The sequence below is a fragment of the Abrus precatorius genome, unplaced genomic scaffold (genome assembly GCF_003935025.1).
Source record: "Abrus precatorius isolate BTA unplaced genomic scaffold, Abrus_2018 Scaffold8, whole genome shotgun sequence".
Taxonomy (NCBI): domain Eukaryota; kingdom Viridiplantae; phylum Streptophyta; class Magnoliopsida; order Fabales; family Fabaceae; genus Abrus; species Abrus precatorius.
Window position 1 is genome coordinate 9,664,647 of NW_020874428.1, and position 11,862 is coordinate 9,676,508.

Genomic DNA, 11,862 nt, shown 5'->3' on the forward strand with positions numbered 1-11,862 from the left:
GAGCCAAAAACAAATTAAAATTCAAAATTCAAAATTCAAAATTTCCGCTCGTCACTTTGTTCCTTTTTTTCGGCTATGAAAACGGCCTCTTTTTGGTTCGTGTCCTGAAGGAAAATTGTAGCCTTGGACGTTAGCTTCAAAAAGCCACTGGAATGGGCTTAATCGGACATCTGTGGACTGAGATATAGCCCAAATACTGCACCTTGCTCAGGATCCGCGACTGCAGCGTTTCGACTTTTTCCAGCCCCAGTTTCAGTTTCTTATCATCAGAATTGGTTTCTGACCTCTCCATAGGAATTGTGCACCTTTCTCTTAGCTTTCCTACAAATCAAGAATCACAATTATAGGAGTTCTAAAACTCAAGATATGGTCCAAAAACCAAAATAGTATCAGAATTTGCTAAATACTGGAAAAATTAAATAAAGCCCAAATAAAATTCAAACATCATAAAATGATCCAATTCAACTAATTGGGCACAAAAGAGGATTAATGAGCTAGGAATTAGAAAAAATAATATTATAAAAATCCAATTGATCAATCATCATATAGTTAAAACAGTTATACCGAATGTGTAAAAATTATCTTTGACTTGTTCTCATCCTTAATTTTAAATTTCATAATACCCTAATTTCACATCATTCTTAGAGGACCCATACCTCTCAGCTAATCCATCTAATTACTAATCTATGGCAACTAATACTTGTCTTTAATAATCCATTTACTTATCCCGTAATAGTTAACATAGAGCTTAGAATTCATATTCTTCTCCTTCTTCATTCGAAGAATTGATACTCCTTAAGACAACACATTCAATTCAGCCTTCTTATTTTAGATTAAATCCCTAACCTGACTTTTCAGATCCAATAACTCCTTCGTTACTATTGGATAGGGTGTTACTAACATTAGCTCAGCCTCAAAATTCAATCTATACAAAATTCTACCTCTCTAAATGTAGGCGTTACAGAGATATCGTCTAGAAACATCTCAAAAATATCGCATACCATATATACTGATCAAATTCCTTATCTTTGCACTGCCTTCCTAACAGCTAGAAGAACGAAGTGGAAAACTTCCTTATTTAGAGGTGTCTCTACTTAGCGAGTAGAGATTACTTTTGCTCAGCCTTATTACGCAGGAAGGATTAAACTGCACTAATATAATTAATGGAAACATAATTAATAACCAGCTAATCCATACCTTAAATTTTGTCAAAGCTTAACATAAAAGTATTAATTAGATTCACTTTACACCATTATTATTCACTCACTATGAAACACTCAGCACAATTAACCAAATTATCACTAAACTCAAAGTAAGTGGTGATACTATTAAATCACACTTGAAGTCATCCATAAGTGACTCAAGGTTTTTCACATACACATATATGCATATTTGCTATAAAGAATTGCGTAACTTCAAAATCTAAGATTATGGAGAGAATGAGGTACCTACCACCACCCCTGCTCCATGAGCAAAATTCACTACTTGAGCCGCTTCTACCTTAGAAGTACTAGAGACACATGCCTTTGTTCCAAGTCTCGCCATTTGCAAAACTCTAACAGCTCTAGGTCGTACTGCCTATGAAGTGTTAGCCATAAATGACGCTGATCCACGCCATGAAAAAGGACAAATCTTAACAATGTGTCCTGCTTGCTGACAGTAAAAGCAAATTCTAGTTTTAGCTTGAGGACACTGGCTCAAATAGTGTGGTCCTCCACACCTAAAACATCTAACTGTTGAAGGTATTGGGACTCTAAAAACTAATGTTTCTGCTTCTCTGGTTTGAGGGATAAAAGTTGCGGTTCCTCTTGGTTAGAAGCTGATAGGGTCACTCTTATAAACTAGAAAGGTCGCGACTGTCGCTGCCGATGTGGCCTGTTATAAGGGCCTTCCCTAGTACCCCTACTTTCCCCATATCTATGAGTATCCCCACTAGACCATGTCCTTCCTACCCTTCTTGTGCTCCCTATCAAAATTTGTGTAGTGGTAGCTGCTACCTCTATTGCCTGATATGCAGCGATCGCTTGATTCACAGCTTGCTGCTGCTGAATCACCTCTAAGCTCTGCCTTACAACTGCTGCCATATTCTCTGAAGCATGAGCCATCTGGTTCATGTCAGGGGAGGAAAGTTCAACTCAGGTCTTGTTGGAGGTCTTGCCATCTTAACACAAAATATATCAAACTTAGAACACTCACAGCTAGTTCTATCTTAGAATCACTTATTCATTTATACAATCGGTATACTAAACTCATGAAACATATCACACCACATAGTAACACAGCTTTATACATGGATTCAGCATATAGTCATAAAATATCATATATTTCACAACAACATAATCCATTCAGCACAACATCATTTTAACATTTTCAAACAATGCAAATCACATACATAACTTTTCCATAGCTCAGCTTAACAACTCCAAAATAACAAGACTCACCTACAGCTCACCTAAGTCTTATATACCAAAACTTCCTGCATCCATTATTCTGGAGAATTGAGGTGATCAAGCTCGTTCTCACATAACCAGATGTTTAGAAAATTATGGTATATGATTTACAGCTAAGACTCTTTACTCAGAGTACACAATTGAAGCCTAGTAACCTCACCCCATAGGTTTACCTAGACTATGCTCTGATAACACTAAAATGTCACGACCTTTTTTTTTTATAAGGATTAATGATATTCTGACTTACTACTTCCAATTTAGTTTGAATTATGAGTCAATATAGATATATTATGAGTCAATTTAGTTTGAATTCTGACTTACTACTTTAGCATAAAAATCAACACATTAATAAAGCCTTAAAGATCTTTTACATATCATAAAGATAGCATAAGAGTATGTATATATATTTACAACAGTGGCTCCAAGTAGAGCTCCTAATACAAAATTTCTGTATAATAATTACATCAAAACTTTAGATTCACACTAAAACCTACACTGCTAAAACTAAATACAGATCCCAAAATCTTTGGCCCAGACTATTCTTTAGCCAGACTCTCCAACAAGTAAATTAGACACTCCACCTATCACTTATGCTCACGTACCATAGTACGATCATGGCAACATACACGTACAAATACAAACAAACACAAGGGTGAGCTTATATAAATAAAAATCATAATCACAGAAAATAAGTACATCAAAATCATCAATACAATTCATATAATTCACAGCAATTAGCATAACAACTTCAATCAATTTATGCAACATGTTTAGCCGATTCCCAACCCATCTAATGCAAATTCAGCGATTTAGTTTTCATCTGGTTTCACAGCCTAATTAATCTAGAGGAACTATTCTAGTTTAGGAGCGACCCATCCCGGTATCTGGATCGACATAAGCACAGCTCAACGATTTATGCAGCTATGGAATGATGAAAATGAATGTGGTGCAGCACAGCTAAATCAATATGGTACAACAGAATCAAATCTAATTTCAGTTTCAGCAATACAGCAATGTATTCATTTTCATCCAGCATTGGTAGCACACCCATACATATATTATCACAGCAAAACTAAACATTTTGATATACAACACACAATAAAATTAAGCATTTTGCAAGATTATTTAAATATTCCAACACCTATCACATAATAAAATTACGTCACTTAAAACATTATTTAAGTATCTTTGCGTATTTAACATCCTTGGCATGGACAACACAACATTACAACACATCGTGTTCTATCACAACTTTCTAAATCATTATCATACAATAGAGAAATATAACCATACATATTTTGAGTTTTATCCTTAAACTTGTTCATACAATAGTTGGTCCTCAGCTAATACGAAATTATCTATCTCAGGGGCCAAAATAGCTTAGATAAGCAACTGAGAAATCTATTCAGTTATACTACTCTGGATTTTAATCTAGAATCTGACCATTTAGCAACTTATTCTCGGCTACAACAGGACTAACTTATCAATTAACTTCATAATTATTAAACAAATAACTCAGTTTAGATAAGCTTCCCTTACCTAGAGCAAGTTCTAAGATCTTATTTCTCGTGAGTTCCCAAAGAGATAGATCAAGGGTTTGAGTACGAGATACAGCTCGAATAGTTTAAATCCACTCAAAACGACATGTATAAGTCTTTTGAGAAAGAGAAAGCAATAAACAAGAGTAAAGACGGAGAACTAAGCTCTAGAAACTCACCTAGATCTTGCTGAGATAGAAGATCTCACTTCAATCGGGAAGAAATTTGGCTTTGAGAAAATTTTCTCTAAGAAAAGAAAGTGAGAGAATAGAGAGAAACGGAAGAGAGAAGCTATCTGGTGAGAAAATGAACGTTTCAAGCGCTGAGCCCCTTTAAATACCCCATAGATCCGCGTGCACTCACCTGAGTGAGATAATTCTTGCTTTAGCGTGCTTCTCTCTCGACTGGGCAAGCTCACCCTCCCCTGGGCGAGAAAACCAGATAGTGGAACCTCTCAAATTTCTGCAATTCTCGCTTGAGCGAGGAACATCTCGCTTGAGGAAGCTCCATCTTGCCTGAGCAACCAGAATTCTCGCTTGAGCGAGATCGGGTCCAGAGAGCCACGCTGTTTCCTGTTACTCCTCGCCTGAGCGAGCTTCTCTCGCTTGAGTGAGGTTGCCTTTCGCTTGAGCGAGATTTCTTCTCGCTTGGGCGAGGGGACAATTAGAGTGATCCTATCTTATCTCGTTTGAGCGAGATTAATCTCGCTTGCGTAAGAAAACTCAAGAATGTTCCATTCTACATGACTCAGTCTCGCTTAAGCGACACTTAGCATCCCAAATTCTCAATTCTTTCTAAAATGAAACAACACAACTAGGCTATAATTCTTAAGTTATCACATGTAAAACATGCTCAAAACTCAATTTCTAATACATCACTGTGAATACATTGTTACCCATCCAGCAATTATACAACTTCCTCATAATCTAAGCATATACAACACCATCTAACAATAATACTTGTGTAAAATGTTTGATATCTAATCAAAACTTTCGATACTAGTCTTACTTAGCGATTTACCATACGGCTCTACAATTCACAACTTCCCTCCGGTAACTGCACAACTTATCCATTCACAATCCAGCATATGGAATTACATATTGTCCAAGTACATGTATCATGAATTAATAAGAATAATTCATTTATAAATATGTTGGCCTGACACCTTTATTAAGGGTGTTGATGGAAACTAAATTAGAAGAAGTGGAATGATGGGTCCAAACTTGTTTTAGTCAGTTAAACTTCATTGAAGGAAAAAGGTTAAATGCAATGTGTTACCGTCATCTATACTAGAAAAGATTAAAAAAAATACTTTTAAAAAGAAACTAAACATTTGAGAGTTTCAAGAAGGGGATTTAATAGTTAAGAAGATACTCCCTATTTAAAAGAGTTATCTTGACAAATGGGATCCAAACTATGAATGACCTTATGTTATTAAAAAAGCATTCGCACGAGAAGCTTTGATTCTCGCAAATATGGATGGTAAAGATCTATCACATCCTCTGAATTCTGTTGTAATTAAAAAAATATTAAAATTTAAAAATTGAAAGGGTAATTTAGGTAAAAATTAGAATGGTCTACTGAATTAAAAACTCAAAAGAGTAGTTTAGCAAAAATTAGGGTTGAATAAATCTATCCCTAGGTTGAAAACTTGTAAGATAGCCTAAATGTTCATTTGTTGTATTGTCTAACACATTTTTTAACTCTAAGGCAATATGCATCTAAAGTTTTAAATTGGAACAATTTATGGCTTGCTAATGGTTGATTAAGGTTATTCATGTATAGTATTAGCATCATTCATCCAAAAAGTACTTGTCAAGTGGCTATGTACTTTTACCCTCTCACAAACCTTTCCATTTATCCAACAATGATCATGTAAATATGCTATTTTTACCAAAACAAATCAAGCTATCCTCTTTGACTATGGCCAAATTCATTTTGTAGTTTGCTAAACACGTATCAAAACAAAACATTTATTTGAAAGAAAAAGCATCACAGTTATCTTAATGGATTTAATAATTATAGTAGGTTCATTGAAATCTCCACAGATTTAATCGAGAAAATTAAGCGAACTATTATTATTGCAAGTCTAAAACAATAATAGCAGTTGAGCTATGTAACGTCCCAAAATTTTCACCTTGATTTCTTTACGAAAAAATTTAATTTTCTCTATCAACTTACACCTTTAAGCATCTGATTGAGTTAATTTATGCCCAAAAATCTAGACAATGTTTTCAAAAAAAATTTCCCTCTCAATTTTTGGCAAAGTTATTTCCTTCATCATCTCGTTCTCTTGACGTGCTCATTGTATATACACGTTTTGACATAACAAAATAATAATAATAAATTTTATGACGTATAATTTCTTAAGACTTTGTCCGGTAGACTATCTGGATTGGATTCCAGTTAAATTGCCTAACATCACGTAGAAAAAATTACACTTCAATGGTTGAAGCACACTCCTACAATGCAGCATGTTCGGAGGGCAAGTGTATCCATCGAGAAGTAATAAAGGATTCTTAAATTAAGTTCCCAAAATATCGTCTCACAAGGATTGATTTTCAATTACTAAGAATTTCCTAATTCAACTGTTTAAACTTCAAAGATACGAGATTAATTAAAAACAAGAATTTGTAAAATCAATTATAAAACTAAGAGCAAGAAATACAATGCACGTCTTGGTTAAACTTATCAGAGAGGAACCTAGGGCATATGGATTTTCTCATTCAATCCTTTATGTTATTTTTCTATTTAACTCTAAATCCGATTTCCTTGTGATTACCAATTATTCATACGAATACTATTAATACCCAATGGTAATGCAATATTAATATTCTTTTCTCTAAATTAACATCCCCAATGGTCATACAAGATATAAATTTGAGAAAGCTTAAGGAACCTATGAACTTGTTAATTTAATAACGATTAGAAGAGAAAGATTGTTTTGGTCCAGCTAATCCTTTGTCTCGTTTTACCCTATAGATCTATTAATTAACTAAGGTACGGTCTCTTGACGATATAATTAATTAGGATTAAGAAAGAAGCGTAATAGGATAAAATCTAATCACAAAACAGAAATCAAATTTAGATTCAAATATCAAAATTTCATAAATTTATGAACAATAGTTCCCATAGCCCTCGCTATGGACTTAGTTACCATGCTAAAGAAAAGAACTAAAACAATCATAAACAAAGCCAAAATCAAAAGAAATAGCAAACTAAAGTATGAGATGTGTTCCTAGTCTTCAAGTACGATCGCTTGAAGCTCCAAGTCTTGCCAAGAATGTGCCAACGATCCCATGCAAGAGAGACAAGATGAGAAGTGTATCCGAAAGCCAAAGACTAGATGTAAAAACTGGTCTTTACGATGCCTGAGATCCCCCTTTTAATAGGGTTTGAAACCTTAAAGATTCTTCATAATTGGCCTTCTCGCAGATGAGCACGGCCATGCAAGGCCTTAAGCATAACCGTACATGGGCTCAAAGCACCCCCCTGCTTGTTGGAAGGGTCTGGGCATGCTAGCTGCTGCGAAGCTCTAATCTTCTATCAATTTGGGCCTAAAATGCACCCAAAATCCACTTGCGGCCTCTTTATACTAAACTACACAATTAATATATAAATTAGTGTAAAATCTGAATAAAATAAAGGTCAAATATGAATATATGGGTTGTAAAAGAGGGCCTAATTACAGACTTATCAACTCCCCACACTTATCTATTTGCTTGTCCTCAAGCAAAGTGCTGGTTAAGAGAATAACATAATAACTTAAAACATAATACCACACACAGAACCCGAAATAACAAAGACAAAGAGAGCAACAAGAGTAATATCAATGAGCATAAGCAATCAAAAGGATTCCCAATTAGAATCTTATAATTCCATACTTTTCACTCAAACGTCAAACTAAGGTACTTTACTTTCGTCTCTCACTAAGGGACAAAATGAGATATCACTCAGTTCTCCTAAAGAAAACTGTACTACCATAGGCTTGACTATAAACTGACTCTCCACTAAATAAATTAAATGCAAGTCAAAATCATGAGGTCTTTTTCAGGTTATAATGTGGCTAAGGAGTTATAATAATTGAAGTGAGATAAATGAAAGAAAGGAGATATACAAAGGGGTAATAAATTATAAAAATTATAAACATCCACTAAGTTTACAAATGAAGCTCTTAGAGTAATTTTTATATTTTTGTATATGAACAATATCTTTACTCTTCTCTCCTTTCAATCATATATAACCCTTTCATTTCTATTTTTTATTTTCTTTTTCATACTTTATTTCTTTCTTTTTGCACATAAGAGATATGAAGGAGAATTAATCAAATAATTTAACAACTCAATTGCTCCATTCATAAACTCAAGATCATCAAAATATTTTATAAATTTAATACAAGGGACCAAGAAAATCAATAAAGCTCAAAGTGGATAACTAGTTGTATCTCAAATATGCTAAAGGCCAAGAATAAAAATCCTATTATGCCTCAATCATATTAAAAACATGAAGTTAAAAAGAGAAGTCTTAAGTCAATTCCAAGTCAAATTCTAGAGCACAAATCGTAAGGAGATAATCACACAAAACAATGAGGAAAAGGGTACAATTAATTAGATTAAGATAAGAATCCCCTTTAAGACTCAAAACTCACATTTGTGGGTTAAAGTTTAATGTAGAGCATAAAAGTAAGGAACTTAGCTAATTATTAGTTTCCAAATGGAAGTATAATTCCAATAATAATCACTCAACATGTTCTTCTATCTGGAAAGATTGGGTTCCATTAGGGAAAAAGTTTTAAATTATAAAAAAAAATAGTATAGACACTTTACTCAAGAACATGCAATAACAATTATATAATCAAGAACTACTCCCCCATACTTAAAGCAAAATATTGTCCTCAATGTTTGAAAGCAATCAAATTAAAAGCATGCAAAGAGTGCATATCCATGCTTATGATGTAAAGTTTCTCTCACAATTGCGACTGAATGCACGGCCGTGTATGGGATGAGCACGGGCGTGCTTTCAGATCAGAGCTCAAAAGTGTGTGCGGGAACAATCAACTTCGTTCTTGTAATCTTTCAATATGCTTATTCTTTATTCTAAAAATAAGATAACAATAGCAAAATTAAAATAAATAAAATAAATAAAATTGAAATAAAATAAAAGACACAGGTTGCCTCCTGGAAGCGTTTGTTTAATCTCACGAGCTTGACATTCCTGTTAAATCATGGTGGGAAGAAGGTATGAGTCTCAGAGGTGACTCCCTTGATATGCAATTGTCTCCCCAGCAGTTTTGCCTCCCCAACACCTATTACATCAGAAAAATTATTCATAAGATGGGGATTAGAATAAAGGGAAGAAAATTTAAGCTTCAAATTAGGAGGCTTATTAATGGATGATTTAAGCTTTTGTCTTTTCTTCTTCTTATATTGCTTCCTCCTTGGCCTTCTTCTTGTGGTTCCATGCTTCACATAAATTGGAGGAGGAGAAAAAACATCTACAGTGCTCACAAAGTGACTAGACTCTTGGCTAGAAGGGTACTTGAAAGAATTGAAAACTTGAAATACAATTTTCTCATCATCTAGCCTCAGTGTAAGCTTCCCTTCTTTTACGTCTATGATGGCCCTAGTAGTGGCCAAGAACGGTCTCCCTAGTATGATGGGGACATCATCATCTTCCTCCATGTCAAGTACCACAAAGTCAGCAGGAAATATAAACTCCCCAACTTTTACAAGTACATTCTCCATTATGCCTTTGGGGTATATGATCGACCTATCTGCCAGTTGAAGTGACATGGAGGTCGGCTTAAGTTTATGCATTCCAAGCTTCTTGAAAACAGAATAAGGCATAAGATTAATACTTGCTCTTAAATATTACATAAAACCTTATCAATATGAGTTTTTTCAATTGTGCAAGGAATAGTAAAACTCCCTAGGTCCTTAAGCTTAGATGGAAGCTTTTTAAGGACTATAGCTTCGCACTTTTGGGTGAGCTTCACAGTTTCATGTGCTATCAACTTTCTTTTATTGGTCAAAATCTCCTATAAAAATTTAGCATATTTAAGCATTTTGGAGATAGCATCAATGAAAGGCATATTGATGTGCACTTTGCCCAATAAGTCTAAGAACTCGTCAAACTTTTCATCATAAGGAGGATGACCTTGCAGTCGCTGTGAGAAAGGTATCTTAGGCTCATAGGGCCTTGGTTGAACAAAAGGATTTTTCTTCTTCTTTTTTTTAGGCTTCTCGCTTAAAGCACGGTCTTGCTTATAGTGATGCACGGCCGTGCTTTGATCATTGTCATGGGCGTGCTTGTATAAGCACGGTCGTGCTTCAATTTCAGCAGGGGTGTGCTCATCAGTAAGCACGGGTGTGCACGGGTGTGCATGTGGAATCAGCATGGACGTGCTTCTTAATAAACATGGGTGTGCATGTGCCTCTGTTTTGCAATTCTTGTAATTTTTTTCCACTTCTAAGGGTGATGGCGTTGCATTGCTCCCTTGGATTAGGTTCAGGCTGAGATGGCAATGTTCTCATCACTCTTTGACACAAAAGGTTCATAATTTGCTCTAATTGTGCACTCATCTTAGAAGAGTTGGCTTGTATTTCAAATTTGACCTCTACGAACTTCTTATCGGTTCTCTTAATATGTTGGTTCAATTTGGATTCAAGCTCTGTCATCCTCTTATCAGAGTAATGCACATATTACATCATCTGTTCTTGAAAGTTGGATTGAGATCTAGGAACTTCTTTTCCTTTTGGTCTTACTCCCTGACTTTGCATATGAGGAGGGCGATAAACACTTGAATTTTGGTTTCCAAAGTCATTCCCCTAAGAATTGGGAGGATTACTCTTCCACCCCAAATTGTGATTGCCCATGAAGTTTGCCTCTTCTTGCTTAAATTTTGGGCTTGCAGGAGCTCTTACAGGTTGGTCTTGAGCCTTCATTAAAGATTCTAATTGCTTTGCAAGGGCTACTATTTGGTTCATTAGTGGACTGCTACTCTCTACTTGGTGGACTGGGGTGGTCTCTTTCCTCTTGATGTCATAAGAGTCAGCGATGTGCCACTGAAAGCTAGAAGATGTCATCTCATCTATTAGCTTGTATGCATCATTTGGATCTTTTCTTATGACAGACCTTCTTGCTGCGGCATCAATCGTAGCCCTGGTGGTGATTGATAGGCCACTGTAAAAGATTTGCACCTGTCTCCACGTCGAAAAATCATGATGAGGACATCTCCTTAAAAGCTCTCCAAACCGCTCTCATGCCTCAAACAAGGATTCTACTTCATATTATTGGAAGCAACATATCTCCGTCATGAGTTTTGAGGACCTTGATGGAGGAAAGTATTTTCCTAAGAATTGTTGAGTGAGGTGTTCCCAAGTTGTAATGGAGTTGGCTGGGAGTGAGGCGAACCAAGCATTCACCTTTCCAGATACCGAGAACGGGAAAAGACGGAGTTGAATAGCATCGTTGGAGACTCCATTGTATTTGATAGTATCTGTCAATCGAAGGAACTTTGTTAGATGGAGATTAGGGTCTTCATTAGGCATGCCTCCAAACTGTATGGAGTCCTGGACCATGGTTATGAGTGCTAGTTTCAATTCAAAATTGTTTGCCTCCACATTAGGGACCGCGATGCTTCTAGGAGTGCCTCTAGCAGTGGGTATCATGTAATCTTGAATTGATCCCCTTCTCTGTGCCATTCTTTGTGCTCTTACCTCTTTTCTTTGTCTACAAACTGTTCTTTCAATCTCCAGATCAAATAAACAAGTTTTAGAGCACTTAGAACGACTGAGCATACATTAAAAGAAATTGTGAAATAAAAAATTATAAAATAAAATAAAATTAAAATATAACAGAAAAATTTAACAATA

At 35.3% G+C, this 11,862-nt stretch overlaps 1 non-coding gene across 1 annotated transcript; it reads left to right on the forward strand.

The window, feature by feature from the left end:
- The first annotated feature begins 11,203 nt into the window (after nucleotides 1-11,203).
- Nucleotides 11,204-11,310, forward strand: LOC113848719. The gene has a single exon (XR_003501979.1). It is a non-coding gene; the product is annotated as a small nucleolar RNA R71 (small nucleolar RNA).
- The last annotated feature ends 552 nt before the right edge of the window (nucleotides 11,311-11,862 follow it).